The 18,357-nt window shown below is 41.2% G+C and overlaps 1 protein-coding gene and 1 pseudogene across 2 annotated transcripts in view; both read left to right on the plus strand.

Annotated features, from left to right (window-relative positions):
• FMN2 (formin 2) overlaps positions 1–18,357 on the plus strand; it is a 368,530-nt gene that overhangs the window by 316,700 nt on the left and 33,473 nt on the right. The gene's annotated exons all lie outside the window — the stretch shown is intronic.
• LOC102177612 lies at positions 11,908–13,632 on the plus strand (annotated as a pseudogene). The gene has a single exon (XR_001917437.1). The product of XR_001917437.1 is annotated as an upstream stimulatory factor 1 pseudogene (transcript).

An 18,357-nucleotide genomic window follows, 5' to 3' on the forward strand; every position in this document is an offset into this window, starting at 1 on the left:
ATTAAACACTGAAGATTGTTGAGTGGGGGCAGGTCTTGGTACCAAAATGACAGCCTCCAGGAGAGCTCATGCTGGTGCATGTTTCCACTACCACTGTCCTTGTCCCCACAGTGAGCCAGAGCCACCCCTACCCCCAGGAGGCCCTCCAAGACCAGCAAGTAGGTCTGACCCAGGCTCCTATAGTCAGTCCTTCTGTCATGGGTCCTGGGGCATTTGCGTCCTTGTGTGCACCCTCCCCAAGAGTTGAGTTTCTGTTTTACAGCACTCCTGTGCAGCTCCCGCACCCCAGCCCTGTTTGGCCATCAAACCAAATGGTCTGGGTGCTCCTCTATTGAATGCCAGTTCCTCAGACTGAGGATGCTGACGGGGGCTCACAGTTCTCACTCCTGCGGGAGAATATCTGCCATTTAATTATTCTCCAGTCTGTGGGCCAGCACCCCTCCAACTATCTAATTGAGTTTCTTCTTGATGTCTTTGGATGCAGAATATTTTTGTTGATAGACTGCAGTCTTTTTTAATGATAGTTATTGGTGATTCTGGTGTCCTCACAAGAGGAAGTGAGCTCCGGTCCTTCTACTCCATAATCTTGCCCTCTCATGTGTAGTAAATTTATTGCTGCTATAAATGCAATAGGAAAAATTTCCAGGGCACTTTGAATCATTTCAATTCAATTCAGTTGCGCAGTCATGTCTGACTCTTTGCAGCCCCATGGACTGCAGCATGCCAGGCTTCCCTGTTCATCACCAACTCCCAGAGCTTGCTCAAACTCAGGTCCATCGAGTCTGTGATGCCATCAAACCATCTCATCCTCTGTTGTCCCCTTCTCCTCCCACCTTCAATCTTTCCCAGCATCAAGGTCTTTTCCAAAAAGTCCGTTCTTAGCAACAGGTGGCCAAAGTATTGGAATTTCAGCTTCAGCATCAGTCCTTCAAATGAATGTGCAGGACTGATTTCCTTTAGGATTGATTGGTTGGTTCTCCTTGCAGTCCAAGGGACTCTCAAGAGTCTTCTCCAACACCACAGTTCAAAAGCATTGATTCTGTGGCACCCAGCTTTCTTTATAGTCCAACTATCACATCCATACATGACTACTGGAAAAACTATAGCTTTGACTAGATGGACCTTTGTTGGCAAAGTAATGTCTCTGCTTTTTAATATGCTGTCTAGGTTGGTCATAGCTTTCCTTCCAAGGAGCAAGTGTCTTTTAATTTCCTGGCTGCAGTCACCATCTGCAGTGATTTTGGAGGCCAAAAAAAGAAAGTCTGCCACTGTTTCCACTGTTTTCCCATCTATTTGCCATGAAGTGATGGGACCAGATGCCACGATCTTGGTTTCTGAATGAGTTTTAAGCCAGCTTTTTCACTCTCCTCTTTCACTTTTATCAGGAGGCTCTTTAGTTCTTCTTCTATTTCTGCCATAAGGGTGATGTCATCTGTGTATCTGAGGTTATTGATATTTCTCCCTGCAGTCTTGATTCCACCTTGTGCTTCATCCAGCCTGGCATCTTGCATGATGTACTCTGCATATAAGCTAAATAAGCAGGGTGACAGTATACAGCCTTGACGTATTCCTTTCCCAATTTTGAACCAGTCCATTGTTCCATGTCTGCTTCTAACTGTTGCTTCTTGGCCTGCATACAGATTTCTCAGAAGGCAGGTCAGGTGGTCTGGTATTCCCATTTCTTCCAGAATTTTCCACAGTTTGTTGTGATCCACACAGTCAAAGGCTTTGGCACAGTCAATACAGCAGAAGTAGATGTTTTTCTGGAACTCTTGCTTTTTCTATGATCCAATGGATGTTGACAGTTTGATCTCTGGTTCCTCTACCTTTTCTAAATCCAGCTTGAACATCTGGAAGTTCATGGTTCACATACTGTTGAAGCCTGGCTTGGAGAATTTTGAGCATTACTTTACTAGCATGTGAGACGATTGCAATTGTGCAGTAGTTTGAACATTCTTTGGTATTGCTTTTCATTGGGATTGGAATGAAAACTGATCTTTTCCAGTCCTGTGGACACTGCTGAGTTTTCCAAATTTGCTGGCATAGTGAGTGCAACACTTTAACAACATCATCTTTAGTGTTTGAAATAGTTCAACAGGAATTCCATCACCTCCACTAGCTTTGTTCATAGTGATGCTTCCTAAGGCCCACTTGACTATCTCACTCAATGCACTTTGAATGGCATCAAATGATAAGGCTCGTTGCCAGATGTGGTGTCAAGAACCAGCATTGGGTTTAGTAGAAAAGAGTAGATCAAGTGTCTCCAGTAATTTGAAAGGCCCTTTCAGGGAACCCTGATGCCTAAGTGGACAGCCAGCCAGTAGCTGAGAAAGAGCAGATTTTAGAGACAATTTGTTTTAGCTACGAGTTCCTTTAGTTTCACTAAATTTACTTCCGGCATCAATAAGTAGATAGAAATGACTAAAGGTAAAATTTGAACTATATTACAAAAATCACATTAGATAATTTACCTTGTTCAGTTCATTTACATGTTGTACTTGGTAAAGGAAATTAGGCTGTCTCCTTTCTCTAGGAAGCTTGTGACTTTTCCTACAGATTAAAATATTTGGTTTAAAGATGTTTGTATTTTTCCAATGGGATATATATGCTACTGAAAATTTTACATAAAACTGTTTTTAAAATATATTTCAGAATGGAAGTTCTTTTTTTTTAAGCTCCCTCTCCACCAGGAATTAAAAACAACTAAAAGATTTTAATGTAATTAATCTTTCATAAGTAAGACTAGTAAATTTGTTGAATGGAGAAGCAATTTTTGCAGCCATACTTGCAGATTAAAAAATTAATATGCCTTATTTGAGCATTATTATGAGATAAAGGTTTGACTGTATAGTTTAAAAATATAGTTAGTGTACCTCATAGTACCAATTTTTTTTAGAATTTTTAATGCACTATTTCTCTCCCCTCATTTATTTGATTAATAACAAAGGCAATTGGAAATAACCACTAATCAAAGGAAAAAAATAGTAATGGGGGAAAACACATGTGTGAAAGAATTTTAAATCACACATCTTAAAAAATTAATATTATTTTTCTGCATGTAAGTTTCACTGAGTGGTATTTTACCAAAGTCAAGATTGTATAACATATGAATTTAAATGGAAAATATTTCCCAAAAAGTAGACAAAATGGAGGAAGAAAAAGAACATTGGTTTTAATCATTGTATGTAATATGTAACTTTCACCATCATGATGGAGAAAATACTGAATCAGTCCTGAAATGACATATGCATACTCTGTCATGTGTGGTGACTTTTAAGGTGTCAGCTTTTAAAGTGTTGTCCTGGGAATGAACTTCTGGATATGGATGAAATGAGAAGTGAAATGTTCAGTTCATGATACGCCTGTTTTCCAGATCTTTCTGAGTAACTATCTAGAGATGAATAGTCTGTGTTCATCTGGTTTGGGCTGACAGACAAGGCAGATTGCAAGCTGGTATTAAAACTGAAGTGATATGGAATATCTCTGAAAATACCCCAAACAGTTAATATCATTCTCGTAACAATATTGATCAAGTAAAAACAAACATGGTGTTTGTATTTTCCAATTTGGATTTCTTAGTTAACTACCTTAAATCCTGCCGAAGAGTCACCATGTGGCGGCCTGCAGGAGGGACGCTTCCGGGGCAGAGGAAGAAAACTGCTTCACGCCTTCCAGTCTCAGGCTTTGGCACACATTTGGGGTGTAGCACTTTTCTTTGTGCAAAGGCATTTTCTGCAGTAGCTACATTATTGAAATTTGTACAAAGCCCACTGACTTTCATTTTTTTTAATTTTATTTATTTTTTTATTTTTTAAATTTTAAAATCTTTAATTCTTACATGCGTTCCCAAACATGAACCCCCCTCCCACCTCCTTCCCCATAACATCTCTCTGGGTCATCCCCATGCACCAGCTCCAAGCATGCTGTATCCTGCATCAGACATAGACTGGCGATTCAATTCTTACATGATAGTATACATGTTAGAATGTCATTCTCCCAAATCATCCCACCCTCTCCCTCCCTCTGAGTCCAAAAGTCCATTATACACATCTGTGTCTCTTTCCCTGTCTTGCATACAGGGTCGTCATTGCCATCTTCCTAAATTCCATATATATGTGTTAGTATACTGTATTGGTGTTTTTCTTTCTGGCTTACTTCACTCTGTATAATCGGCTCCAGTTTCATCCATCTCATCAGAACTGATTCAAATGAATTCTTTTTTACGGCTGAGTAATACTCCATTGTGTATATGTACCACAGCTTTCTTATCCATTCATCTGCTGATGGACATCTAGGTTGTTTCCATGTCCTGGCTATTATAAACAGTGCTGGGATGAACATTGGGGTACATCACTTCTGGGCATACACACCGAGGAAACCAGAATTGAAAGAGCCACTGACTTTCAGTAATGTGGGGCCTGTGAAACCCACTGCAGATTTGCTGGCCTCTGTCAGTTATAAAAAACATTCTGAGGAGGTTATCTCTCCTGGAATTTTTTTATGTTTTAGCTTGTATGTATTCTGAGTGGAACAGCTTCAGGACCTTCCGCTTTATAGAGTTTCATATGTTTCCTTCCAGTTTTGGTTTGTAATTATAAAGGGGAAATATGCATCAAATAATTTCTGCTCTTCTGCAGAGTTTTGTTTTAAAAATGGAAACTTTCCTATTGTATCGGGTTGATAAAATCTTCCCCATTCCAATATTTTAAAAGATATTTGGGCCTAAAGTGTTTCAGGAAGCTAAGTTCTTCAACTTAAAAGAGTTTAGAACTCCAAAATTTTTGTCCTCTATAACAAAGAAGAAGAGAAATGGCCACATTTTTATTAGAGATTCTGATATCCGTGTTCTTGCAATATGTGGGGAAAAGAGACATGTAAGAAAATATACACTATTTTGCCCACTGTTTTATGTTTTAGACAATAGAAAGTTATAGAAAAGCTTTGTTGTTATTGCTCAGTCACTCAGTCATATCAGATTCTTTGCATCCCCACGGACTGCAGCACACCAGGCTTCCCTGACCTTCACCATCTTCTGGAATTTGTTCAAACTCATGTCCGTTGAACTGGTGATATCATTCAACCATCTCATCCTCTGTCACCCCTCCTTGTCCTCCTATCCTCAGTCTTTCCCAGCATCAGAGTCCTTTCCCATGAATTTACTCTTTGCATCAGGTGGCCAAAGTATTGGAGCTTCAGCCTCAGTCTGTCCAATGAGTATTCAGGATTGGTTTCCTTTAGGATGGACTGGTTTGATCTCCTTGATGTCCAAGGGATTCTCAAAAGTCTTCTGCAGCACCACAATTTGAAAACATCAGTTCTTCAGACTCGGCCTTCTTTATGGTCCGACTCTCTCACATCCATACATGACTACTAGGAAAGCCATAACTTTGACTATGTGGACCTTTGTTGGCAAAGTGATGTCTTTGCTTTTTAATACCATGTCTACGTTTGTCACAGCTTTCCTTGCAAGGAGCATCTTTCGATTTCATGGCTGCAGTCACTGTCCACAGTGATTCTGAAGCCCAAGAAAATAAAGTCTGTGACTATTTCCATTGTTTCCCCATCTATTTGCCATGAAGTGATGGGACCGGATGCCATGATCTTCGTTGTTTGAACGCTGAGCTTTAAGCCAGCTTTTTCACTCTCCTCTTTCACCTTCATCAAGAACTCTTTTGTTCCTCTTTGCTTTCTGTGATTAAGGTGGTGTCATCTGCATATCTGATGTTATTGATATTTCTCCTGGCAATCTTGATTCCAGTTTAATCTTAATCCAGCCTGCCATTTCACATGATGTGCTCTGTATATACGTTAAAAAAAAAAAAACAGGGTGACTATATACAGCCTTGATGTACTCCTTTCCCAATTCTGAACCAGTTCATTGTTCCACATCCAGTTCTAACTGTTGCCTCTTGACCTGCATACTGGTTTCTCAGGAGACAGATAAAGTGTTCTGGTATTCCCATCCTTTTAAGAATTTTCCACAGTTTGTTGTGATCCATACAGTCAAAGGCTTTAGCATAGTCAATGAAGCAGAAGTAGATGTTTTTCTGATCTCATGGGTGTTGGAAATGTGATCTCTGGTTCCTCTGCCTTTTCTAAATCTAGCTTGAACATCTGGAACTTCCCAATTCACATACTGTTAAAGCTGGTCTTGAAGGATTTTGAGCATAATCTTGCTATCATGTGAAATGAGTGCAATTGTGCAGTAATTTGAACATTCTTTGGCATTGCAGTTCTTTGGGATTGGAATGAAACCTAACTTTTTCCAGTCCTGTGGCCACAGCTGAGTTTTCCAAATTTGCTGGCATATTGAGTGCAACACTTTTAACAGTATCATCTTTTAGGATTCAAAATAGCTCACCTGGAATTACATCACCTACACTAGCTTTGTCCATAGTAATGATTCAAGGCCCACTTGACTTCACACGCCAGGATGCCTGGCTCTGGGCGAGTAATCATCGTGGTTATCCAGACCATTAAGACCTTTATTGTAAAAGTTCATCTGTGTATTCTTGACCCCTCCTCTTTGTATGTTCAGCTTCTGTTTGGTCCGTACTATTTCTATCCTCTACTGAGCCCATCTTTGCATGAAATGTTCCCTTGGTATCTCTAATTTTCTTGAAGAGATCTCTTCAAGAGTAATTTAAAATAACAGTTGTAATTTAAAATAACAGTTGTATTCAATCATATCATGATTCAAATCCATTAGAGCTGTATGTTTTAATAAACTATGCTACTAGCCCAGTAGATGTTCTAGAAAAAAACAGTGGAATAAAAGTAGTTACTTTCATATTGAAAGAAAATATTTTTCAGGCTAGAATGAAACTAAAAGAAAAATGAAAGTTATCAGTGACTCTACCTATATACACATTTCATAAGGCAAATTAGAAATCTTCTTTAGAAGATTGTTGTTAGAGGGGCATATTTGGTTACAAGCTACAGAGAACCACCTTCAATTAAGTAACACATGGGATTAAGTAACTCAGTTAAATTACATGGGATTAAGTAACTCATGGGACTTCTCAGAGGCCTCCAGGCTGCACAGTAAAGGGAAACAGCCTCCAGGTGTGGGAACCCGGCAGGGTTGAGCACAGGGCCCAGTCCCTGGCCAGATTAGAGTCACTGGCAAATTGTGGTTTCACTTTTTTCCAACTTGTCTGATTTGGAGATATTTATTGAAACCATACCTCCATTTCCTCATCTCTAAAATGAGGAGAATAATGGAACAGTGCCAGGCACAGTATCAGCACCGTGTATTGGTATTCTTAGTGTTCTTGGTATTCTTCTCACTTCATGATGTTTACTATGGGGACCTGCCACTAATGACCCAAGTCTGAATTTTCCCTGTGGTTATTATTGCAGATTCTGAAAAGGGTGAGTCTGATTAACTTCCAGACAGGTGGCATGGGCTCCCGAAGTTCAGTTCAGGCTGTGGGTGGCAAGTCTTGTCAAGCTAAGAAGTAATGGCCCATTGACTTAGGGGGCATAGGTAGTGTAACAGTAAGGGTTAAAAAGAGATAATTTGGTGAATAGCCAGTGACCTTTTATAGGTTGAACTTGTTTCTTTGTGGGAATTTTACATCACAAAGCGCATCATTTCACTTTTTGTGACTATAGTTGCATACATCAGATGTGAGTAAACTTACATGAAAAGTAGCATGAAGAATTGTTTTGCCTGGTTTGCTCACCATTTGTCCTGAGAGTTACGGACTTAGACCAGTGGAAATTTCAGCTGCATTTACTTTGCAAACTTTGCATCAGAGCTGGCGGGAAATTACCTCATAGACTCTTGCCCCCCTGAAGTTGTGCATCTGCAGAAAGTGTCCTAGAGGAAGACAGCAGTACACCTAGGCTGACCGCAGGCCAATCCATCTTTCTGATCTGTTTCCTTCATTTGCATGGGAGCTCAACATGGTCAAGTAGACAGCTTTTAACGCAGTAGCCAAACATGCAGTAGATCCACCATACACAGTTTTTTCACTAGACAGTGTGCTTTTTTTCTTTTACTTTTCTTTTTTTATTAATATAAATTTATTTATTTTAATTGGAGGCTAATTACTTTACAACATTGTATTGGTTTGGCCATACGTTGACATGAATCTGCCACGGGTGTATGTGTGTTCTCCATCCTGAACCCCACTTCCACCTCCCTCCCATACCATCCTGGGTCATCCCAGTGCACCAGCCCTGAACATCCTGTATCATGCATCGAACCTGGACTGGCAGTTTGTTTCACATATGATAATATACATGTCTCAGTGCCATTCTCCCAAATCATCCCACCCTTGTCCTCTCCCACAGAGTGCAAAAGACTGTTCTATACATCTGTGTCTCTTTTGCTGTCTCGCATACAGGGTTATCATTACCATCTTTCTAAATTCCATATATATGCATTAGTATACTGTATTGGTGTTTTTCTTTCTGGCTTACTTCACGCTGTATAATAGGCTCCAGTTTCATCCACCACATTAGAACTGATTCAAATGTATTCTTTTTAATGGTTGAGTAATACTCCATTGTGTATATGTACCACAGCTTTCTTATCCATTTGTCTGCTGATGGACATCTAGGTTGCTTCCATGTCCTGGCTATTATAAACAGTGCTGCGATGAGCATTGGGGTACATGTGTCTCTTTCAATTCTGGTTTCCTCGGTGTGTATGCCCAGAAGTGGGGTTGCTGGGAAAACAGCACTTTCTTTCAAAGGTCTAAGGCTTTCCCAGGTCCTGTCCTGCTCGCTCCTTTCCAAACAATGTCAGCCCATCTGGGTGAGACCAAACACACCTGCTTCTGGCCACAGAGACTCCTAAGGGAAAATATCAGTATATTTGCAATGAAAATACATTTTAATCCCTCTGGTAGTACTATGGTGTGGAATTTTGCATCTGTAACAAGTTTTGAAAAAGTAAGATCAGTCCCAGATTAAGATGAATATTAATAGATGCAGATTTTGTGGGGCTTCTCAAAAGTTGCCTAACCTTATTTTTTAACCCACTAAAATATTTCCCCAAGTGACTAGGGTTACTTTTATAGTTATGAAAATATATCCTCATAAAATAATTTATAAAGTCTTTTTGGTTTTGTTTGTAGTCTTTACATTGTTTAGCAATAAAGTCATTAGTGCTTCTGGGGGAAATCATGAATTGATCTAAATTATTTGATTTAACAGTATTGAAATCAAATCTTTTTTTAGCATTGGGCAATTATTTATTTATCTTTATTTTTAATATAGATTCATTTATTTTAATTGGAGACTAATTACTTTACAACATTGTATTGGTTTTGCCATACATCAGCATGAATCCGCCATGGGTGTACACGTGTTCCCCATCCTGAAGCCCCCTCCCACCTCCCTCCCCGTACCATCCCTCTGGGTCGTCCCAGTGCCCCAGCCCCGAGCATCCTGCATCCTGCATCGAGCCTGCATTCGTTTTATGTATGATATTATACATGTTTCAATGCCATTCTCCCAAATCATCCCACCCTTGGAACACTGGTTTTTAAAACTGGCCTTAAAAACAACTATGAAAATATAGGCAAGAATATTCTTGACTTTGAGTTACTCACTGTGAAGAATCCACCAGAAAGAAAGCAAAAAGTGATGAAAAGGGGAAACAAGAGATTGGGAAATGAGTTCAGTAAATAAATTTTAAAAAAGAGGGGGACTAGAAATAGGATGCGGAGAAGACAATGGCACCCCACTCCAGTACTCTTGCCTGGAAAATCCCATGGTTGGAGGAGCCTGGTAGGCTGCAGTCCATGGGGTCGCTAGGAGTCAGACACGACTGAGCGACTTCACTTTCACTTTTCAGTTTCATGCATTGGAGAAGGAAATGGCAACCCACTCCAGTGTTCTTGCCTGGAGAATCCCAGGGACGGGGGAGCCTGGTGGGCTGCCATCTACGGGGTCGCACAGAGTTGGACACGACTGAAGCGACTTAGCAGCAGCAGCAGCAGAAATAGGATGTGATAAAGATACTTCACTAAACAGTATTTTTTATTTTATTCTAGAGTGTAGTGAATCAATACCTGGGGGGGGAGTCTTATCCAATATTCTTTTTTTATGACCTGAAATTTAGACCTCACTCTTTTGAAGCTGATTTCATTTCAAGCCTTCAGGGACAGCTGAGAGCGTGGTTGCATATTGGTGATACAGGTACTCTGTCATCATTTATTTAGAGAACTTGAAATATAGGCCCTGTAAAAAATAACAAGAAAATTATTGCTTCTGACATTTCAAGCTATGAATCAACGTGCTCATATAATCAGAAGAAAAATGATCAAAACCACTTTGTACCTCCAAGTCTACACTTTAAAACTGAGCTACTCTTTCTTCACTTGAAGGCTCCACGAATGTCTTAGGAGAAGCAGTGCCTTATAGGTTGGCATACACATTTTTAAAATTTATGTTAAGAACCTTTTAATTCCTATCCTTAATGAACATAAAAATATAGGTCTCATTTTTTTTTCAAAATTCATGCCACATATCTTTCCTTTTTCCCTTTAGCGATATCCCACATGTTCCTAGTTAGATACGGATAAAGATAATATTTCAAATCTACTAACTTAATCTGAAATATGTGTTTATCAACTGTGCTATTCAAGAGGCTAAGTCATGTTCTCAAATACAGGCTTTCAGAATTTGGACCTCGTGTTAAAAGCAGCCTCTATGGTTAGAGTTAGTATTTGCATAGGGCATTTTACAGTTTCATGCTATTGAATCTTCTTTCTGTACACAATGCCTATAGAAAAATGTGAGATTCTATTTTAATGGATTATGAGATCAAATTTCCTCATATAAATCCCTGGGGGAGGGGAGAATCTCTTCCGTATCCTCCCCAATAATTTGTACACACACAGTTATTCAGCGTTATAATATTTGTGTAAACTCCATAAATTATCCAGCATTTTAATAGAAATGACCAGATAATAAGGAAAACAAGTAGCAACAGGTTAAAATAGTCATAAATGTCCTTATTGCTTTGCTAAATCTACAGTTGTTAAATATTACTGTGTTGATTTAAGACAGTGGCATTTTTTCCATAGCCTATTGTATAGTTCAAGAACAAAATTTACCAGAAATATCAGGGGATGCATATCTAAGTAATTTTTAATGTTAAAATTTTTTTACAATCAATAACCACAAATAACTACCCACTCAAATTATTTTGATACAAAATAAATTTTAAAAGAAAACTAAATGTCAAAATCCAGCACTTGGTAGCTTGTTTCAATTATAATGTTTATTATTTGGTGCAGAATAAATTTAGTGATGTTAGTTCTAAGATTTATAGAACAATGAGTGAAGGATGGGATAGCCTATCTCCCAGATAATAGTTCATAAATAAGAAAAAAGTGAAGGTTTGCTGCTAGGTAATATAAAATGATACTGGCATCTTAAAAATCATTATTTCTTAATTCCATCCTAAAAAAGACATATTTCAGTGCCATCTGAGAAGTGAAACACTGTCGTTAAGATTTTCTCTTTGCATTTTCTCACTAGGTAAATCAAGGAATCTGAAAAATTGAGAGTCAATGATAGGGCAGCAAAATGAAGGCTTTGAAATAGTGAACAAAGTGTTAGCATTCAGAAGGGGACAATGAGAAGAAGGCCTGTGTTAACAGGGGAAAATGAAAGGATTTATCTTTTCACCGCTTTGGAGTGGTCTTTTTTGCATAGGATGGTTCTGAGAAGAGCTCTGAAAGGAGTAAAACGAGGAGAAAAAAAATCAACTAGATTAATTATAAATGACAAACAGGAAAGAAGATAGGGAGGTATAGTTAAGTAACGTTACTTCTACTATAAGTTTTGCAGATACTCCTTATCAAATTGAGAACCTCCTTCAGTTACCTAATTTGCTAAGTTTTAAAATTATGAATAGTCTTTTTTGGGGGTTAACACTTTGGATACACGCTTTCCGTGACTCATCCGCTGAAGATAAAGGACTTAGCACTCAGGCCTGTGAGGCAGGAGATACGAAGATTTCCAGAGAAGGACCAGTTCCTCGGATGTGCCCCCTCACAGAGAGATGAAGGGGCAGCAGAAAACAGCAGAAACCGAAGAGGGGACAGTCTAGATTCAGGAAGGTGCCGTGGCAACTGGGGAGGACCCCACCAGTGTGGCTATAGCTAGCATCCAGTCAGCTGCCACTTTCCCTGACCCCAACCTCAAGTACGTCTTCCGAACTGAAAATGGGGGCCAGGTGATGTACAGGGTGATCCAGGTGTCTGAAGGGCAGCTGGATGGCCAGACTGAGGGGACTGGTGCCGTCAGCGGCTACCCTGCCGCTCAGTCCATGACCCAGCCGGTGATCCAGGGTGCGTTCACGAGTGATGATGCAGTTGACACAGAGGGGACAGCTGCTGAGACGCACTATACTTACCTCCCCAGCACTGCAGTGGGAGATGGGGCAGGGGGTACCACATCGGGGAGTACAGCAGCTGTTGTTACTACCCAGGGCTCAGAGGCACTACTGGGGCAGGCGACCCCTCCTGGCACTGGTCAGTTCTTTGTGATGATGTCACCACAGGAAGTGTTGCAGGGAGGAAGCCAGCGCTCTATTGCCCCCAGGACCCACCCTTATTCCCCGAAGTCAGAAGCTCCCCGGAGAACTCGGGATGAGGAACGCAGGGCTCAGCATAATGAAGTGGAGCGCCGCCGCAGAGACAAGATTAACAACTGGATCGTACAGCTGTCCAAGATCATCCCATACTGCTCCATGGAGAGCACCAAGTCTGGCCAGAGTAAAGGTGGAATTCTAGCCAAAGCCTGTGATTATATCCAGGAACTTCGGCAGAGTAACCACCGGTTGTCTGAAGAACTAACTGCAGGGGCTTGGCCAACTACAGCTGGACAACGATGTGCTTTGACAGCAGGTAGGAGATCTTAAGAACAAGAATCTGCTGCTACAAGCTCAGCTGCGGCACCACGGAGTAGAGGTTGTCATCAAGAGTGACAGCAACTAACTCTGGGGACTCGGGCTCTAAGCTCTACAGCCCCTTTCCAAGAACTTCAGATAGCCCAGGAGCCACAGGCTAATAACCCCGTGCCCCTTTCCTTCACTACCCACATTTGGCATGGGACTGGGGGGAGTTCAGAAGGCGTATCTTTGAATTAAGGCCCTGTGATCTAGCAGCCTGCAGTGGTGTGAAACACACACATGGGTGTGCACCGACAGTCTCGCCCAACCAACCCTACCATGCAGCCCCTGGGCCCTTGTGCTCCTCTTGCACAATGCATGTGCTGTCTCCATGCTGGACACTGGACACACTAAACTGGGGGGCTTGCCCCGTGCTTGCTTAAAGTGCCAGCAGAGGGTCTGCTGACAAGCAGTGTTCTGCCTTGCCCTAGGACTGGCGCTTCCCACTGGTTCTTCCGTTCCCTGGAGCTCAAATGTGCTCCTCAGGACTCTGGGAAACAGGCTTTAGCAGGAAGTGGGGATCGGAGGCTTAGCAGTGGCTGCTGCCCCAGGTAGAGGAGATTGGCCAGCAAGCAGTTGAGGCCTATGCAGGTTTCTGGCACCAGGGAGAACAGGAGGCAGGGCCCACTGGGGGCCTTACCCCATTGTAGGGACGGTATTTTATTTTTCTTTTCTTTTTTTTTTTAAGATAAAATGTTCAGAGCCAAAAAAAATAAAATTGTGATTAGGGATTAAATTTTTTCAAACTTTTTTTCTAAAGCTAGTGAATGGTTGTATTAATTTTCTCCTTTAACATGTTAATGTGTAATACATTGATTTTTTTTTTTTTAATGTTGAGCCAACCTTACAATCCTGAAATAAACTAACTTGGTTATGGGGGAAAAAAAGAAGTAGGGGGAAATCAACCTTAGGATAATGGTTCTGTCAGAAGTAGATCTAGATTTCTAGATTTCTGCCTCAGGCCATTGACCAAATAAATTTCAAAAGAATTAAGGAAATAAACATTAAAATTGAAACTTAAACAAGAAGAAAATAATGGGAAAAATACTTGTAGATTTTAAAATTGGGGAAAGTTTTCCAAGCATTATAGCCGCAGAGTGTCAATGTATATCTCTATTTTTCTTGCTGTTCCTGAGTTACTTGTTGTTTGTTGGTGTTCTTGTAAGTAGCAAATTGCAGACGATACATAGATTCATTTAGGAAAGTTTTTTTCAGCTTGTTATCCTCATATTTTCCAGGCATACACTATTTCTCCAGTTCATTTTGCTTTTGATTAATTTTTATTTTTCTTAAGGTTTTAATTGTAGGCAGAATTGAGAAAGTCAGTTAGTACCACCAAGCTTGTAACAAAAAGCAGCCTCCCCCGCTCCACCCTTCCCTACACCCGATGACATTTCTCTTAGCAGTTTCCTCTCATATTTCTGCCATATTTCTCAATAATAACCTTGTACTACTAGTTCATTATTAATTTGCAATAAAGGAAGGTGAAGTTTTAACTCACTTTGTTACCAAATCAAGCTTGGGTCAGCTCACCAATGTGCAGAAAAGTTGATCTACTAACACTGGGTTGTGATGAAGGAAAAGACAGCATTTATTGCAGGTGTCAAGCAAGGAGAATAGGCCAGTCATGATCAAAGGACTAGAACTCCCTGATGGCTTTCACACATGGGTTTAAAGACCATTAGGGGTAAGAGTCACAGGGTACATGATCATGTCATAGTTATTCTTCTGACTGATTGGTGATGACGTAACTGGGTGATGGTTTGAGAATCTCCATCATCAATCTTCAGGCTTTAACCAGTCTTCCTTTGTTTTCTGCATTTTCTCACTTCTCTCATCATTAACTGCTTGAGTCTCCTCTTTGGAGCTCAGTTATTGTATTCTTCATCTCTGTTTGATTCTTCTTCATTTTTTTCCAATTCTTTGTTAAAAACTAACTTCTCCCTCTGTTCATCCAGTCTTCTCCCAAATTGTTTGACTATTATGATCATTACCTTGAACTCTATTAGATATATTGCCTTATCTCCACATCACTTAGTTCTTCTGGGGTTTTACTTTTTTCTTCTTGGAATGTGTTCCTCTGTCATCTCATTTTTCCTAATTCGCTGTTCTTACTTCTATGTATCTGGTGGCTTGGTTACATTTCCCGACCTGGGAGAAGTGGCATCCTGTAGGTTCCAGCAGCACATTCTCCTCTGGATACCATAGCTGCATGCTGTACAAGTACCCCTGTTGGGTTGCCTTGGTCCTTCTGTTGAGGCAGGCTGGCTATTGTGGATGGTCTCCTAGACATTGCTTGGCCTTGGTCCCTTTGATTGCCAAGTCCTGCCTTCTTGCTGATGGGTGGGGTGAGGCCCAGGGACTTCTGAGACTGGTGTCCGCATACTGGTGTATGGGACCCCCTCCAGTGCAGGTGACCACGATGAAGCTGTAGTGTCTGCTCAGACCCTGGGTCCCACACCTCTTGAAATGCCTGAATATTTCCCTTTGTCCCTGAGCAGTGGAGAAGGACCAGGGGGATTAGTACAGTACATGCTCCCCACAGTGTTTCAGGGTCAATCCCTCTGGTCAGTGAGTTCTGGATCTGAAATCAGCTCAACTCCAGGAACTGAGCAAGGCATCTTGATTTTTTATTAGAGCAACTGTTATCCTCCTGTTTCTCTGTTCTTGCCCTTTCCTTTGGTTATAGATGTTAAACAGTGGTGTGTGTGTGTGTGTGTGTGTGTGTGTGTGTGCACGCGCGCATGTGTGTGCATGTGCCCATGTACCTCTAAGGGTACCATGATCTATTAACTATCCCCATACTCCCTGTGGGGCAGACACAACGGTAACTATGCTCCCTGGGCTTCACCATTGGCCCCTGTTAATTCATCATCATCTCCATGGATGTTAATGGACTCAGCTGTGACCTCCTCTCCTGTCCTGGCCCACAGCATGGACTGAAAACAGTATCCCAGTTACCAGCACAGTCTTGACTGCGTTGGTGCACAGTGGGGCCTCTGGGACCTCCCATGGAGTGTTCCTTTGCTTAGTGAATCCTTCAGGATTCTTTTACTATATATGGGCATGCCCACAGATCTCAGCCTCCTCACTCCCTCTTCTGTTTTCCAGAGCAGCTGAGTCATGTCTGCTTCTCTCTGCATTGGCCACCATTTACTCTAGACCTATAAGAGTCACCCCTGGGTCCTGCTACCTCAGGAAAGGTAATTCTTGCAGCAACCTGTGTGTATAATCTCTTTTCCTTCATCAGTTCTGGCACTTTCCTAGATGGGGAGCTCACCTTTACTAGAGAAGAGTAGGCCCTCTCTACAAACTACCGATAGTTTCAGGGATCTGTAAGGGTGACTCATATCTTCCTCACTTGTTCCAGGATCCCAGGTTTTCCTAGCCAGGATCCGATTTTAGCGTAGCAGACCTGCTTGGCCGTGCTTCTAAATGTCTCTTCAGATCTTCGGTTCTGTTAGATCTGCTTTTTGCTGTGTCGCTGTTTCTGTTCTCTCACTACAGGTGATAACGGCTTCTTTCCAATTATCGAGTTGCCCCCTAGTCTTTAGCTGTCTGTTACTGCTCAGGATCCCTCATCATCTCTCTGTGGGGTGTCAGTCCAACTCAGCTGTAGTCAGCCAGTTCCAGTGTCTCTGTGGCTTTTTCTCACCATATCTTCAGCAACCTGAATCATCACACCTGTGAGGACATTTCCTAGGCCACTTTGCTGATATCTTTACCAGTTCATGGCCTCCTCCACTGTGCCAGGGTCCACGCTGTGTACCACCCAGGACAGCGGGGCGCTGGCTGACTGTGTCTCAGACCTCATCTTACTGCTTGTTTTCTCAGGCTCCTCGTGGCTCCACTTATACTATTTCAAGTTCTCCACAAACCTGGCGCCAAGACTGGATTTACTGGGAAAAACAGTAACGGAGGCAGAGGAAGCTGGGGCAGCTATTAGACCCAGATACAGGTCAAGCTCTCATGGTGGAGAGGGAAGGAAGAAAGCCTAAATAGCAAAAGCCTTAGACTGCTGTGCAGTTACCAGAAAGTTTTGGTAAAGCCAATTGAAAGTCCTTGAGCCAAAGTCACCATTTAGAGGAGCCTGTGTGTCCTAGATGACACCTACACCAGCATCCCTGCTGAGTGCACTTGCTGGCCAGGAGCATCCTTGGGCCTCTGTGCAGATGCAGTGATGGACTTCAGAGCACAGCATCCAAGGCCCTTGCTCCAGTTGGAACCTGGGAGATCTGAAAGATGCATTTTGTAGCTGCCACAAACAGCTACAATAAATTTTATTTCTCCTATTTTTAATACCTTTAAATTAACCAATGTTTATTTAATATATTTTCCCTTCCGAAAATTATATAACGCCTTCAAATTGTTTAACTTTTCTCACCACACGTTGTTGATCAGTATTTTAGGTGTGTGTGTGTGTGTGTGTGTGTGTGTGTGAGATGTGATGTCTGTTTATAGATTCCTTTTGTTGATTTTTTGCATATAAATATTCAGCTGTTCCAGCACATTTGTTGAAAAGACTATCATTTCTCCATTGAGTTGCCTTCCTTTGTTCCTTTTTCAAAGATCAGTCAGCTATATTTCTGAGCCTATTTTGACACTCTATTCTGTTTCATTAATGTATATGTCTACTCTTTCGCTAATATATCACACTGTCCCACTTTATAGTGTGTCTTAAAATTGGGTAGTGAATCAGTTTGTCAACATCCACAAAATAACTTGTTAGGATTTTTATTGGAATTGCATGAATAAAATTAAGTTGGGAAGAACTGGCGTCTTTACAATATTGACTATTCCTACCCATGTTCATTGGAACAAAGGACTGGTTCAGAATTGGGAAAGGGGTACATCAAAGCTGTATATTGTTACCCTGCTTACTTAACTTATATGCAGAGTACATCATGTGAGATGCTGGGCTAGATGCATCACAGGCTTTGCTCAAGAATGGCAGGAGAAATGTCAACAGCCTCAGATACACAGATGACACCACCCTTATGGCAGAAAGCAAAGAGGAACTAAAGAGCTTCTTGATGAAAGTGAAAGAGGAGAGTGAAAAAGCTGGCTTAAAACTCAAGATTCAAAAAGCTAAGATCATGGCATCCAGTCCTACCACTTCATGGCAAATAGATGGGGAAAATGTGAAAACAGTGTCAGATTTCATTTTCTTGGGGTCCAGAATCAATGCAGACAGTAAGTGTAGCCACAAAATTAAAAGATACTTGCTCCTTGGAAGAATAGCTATGTCAAACCTAGACAGTGTATTAAAAAGCAGAGACATCACTTTGCTAACAAAGATCTGTGTAGTCAAACCTATGGTTTTTCCAGTAGTCATGTATGGATCTGAGAATTGGACCATAAAGAAGGCTAAGCACCAATGAATTGACACTTCTGAACTGTGGTGCTGGAGAATAGTCTTGAGGGTCCCTTGAACAGCA

This window comes from Capra hircus, chromosome 28, assembly GCF_001704415.2.
Source record: "Capra hircus breed San Clemente chromosome 28, ASM170441v1, whole genome shotgun sequence".
Taxonomy (NCBI): domain Eukaryota; kingdom Metazoa; phylum Chordata; class Mammalia; order Artiodactyla; family Bovidae; genus Capra; species Capra hircus.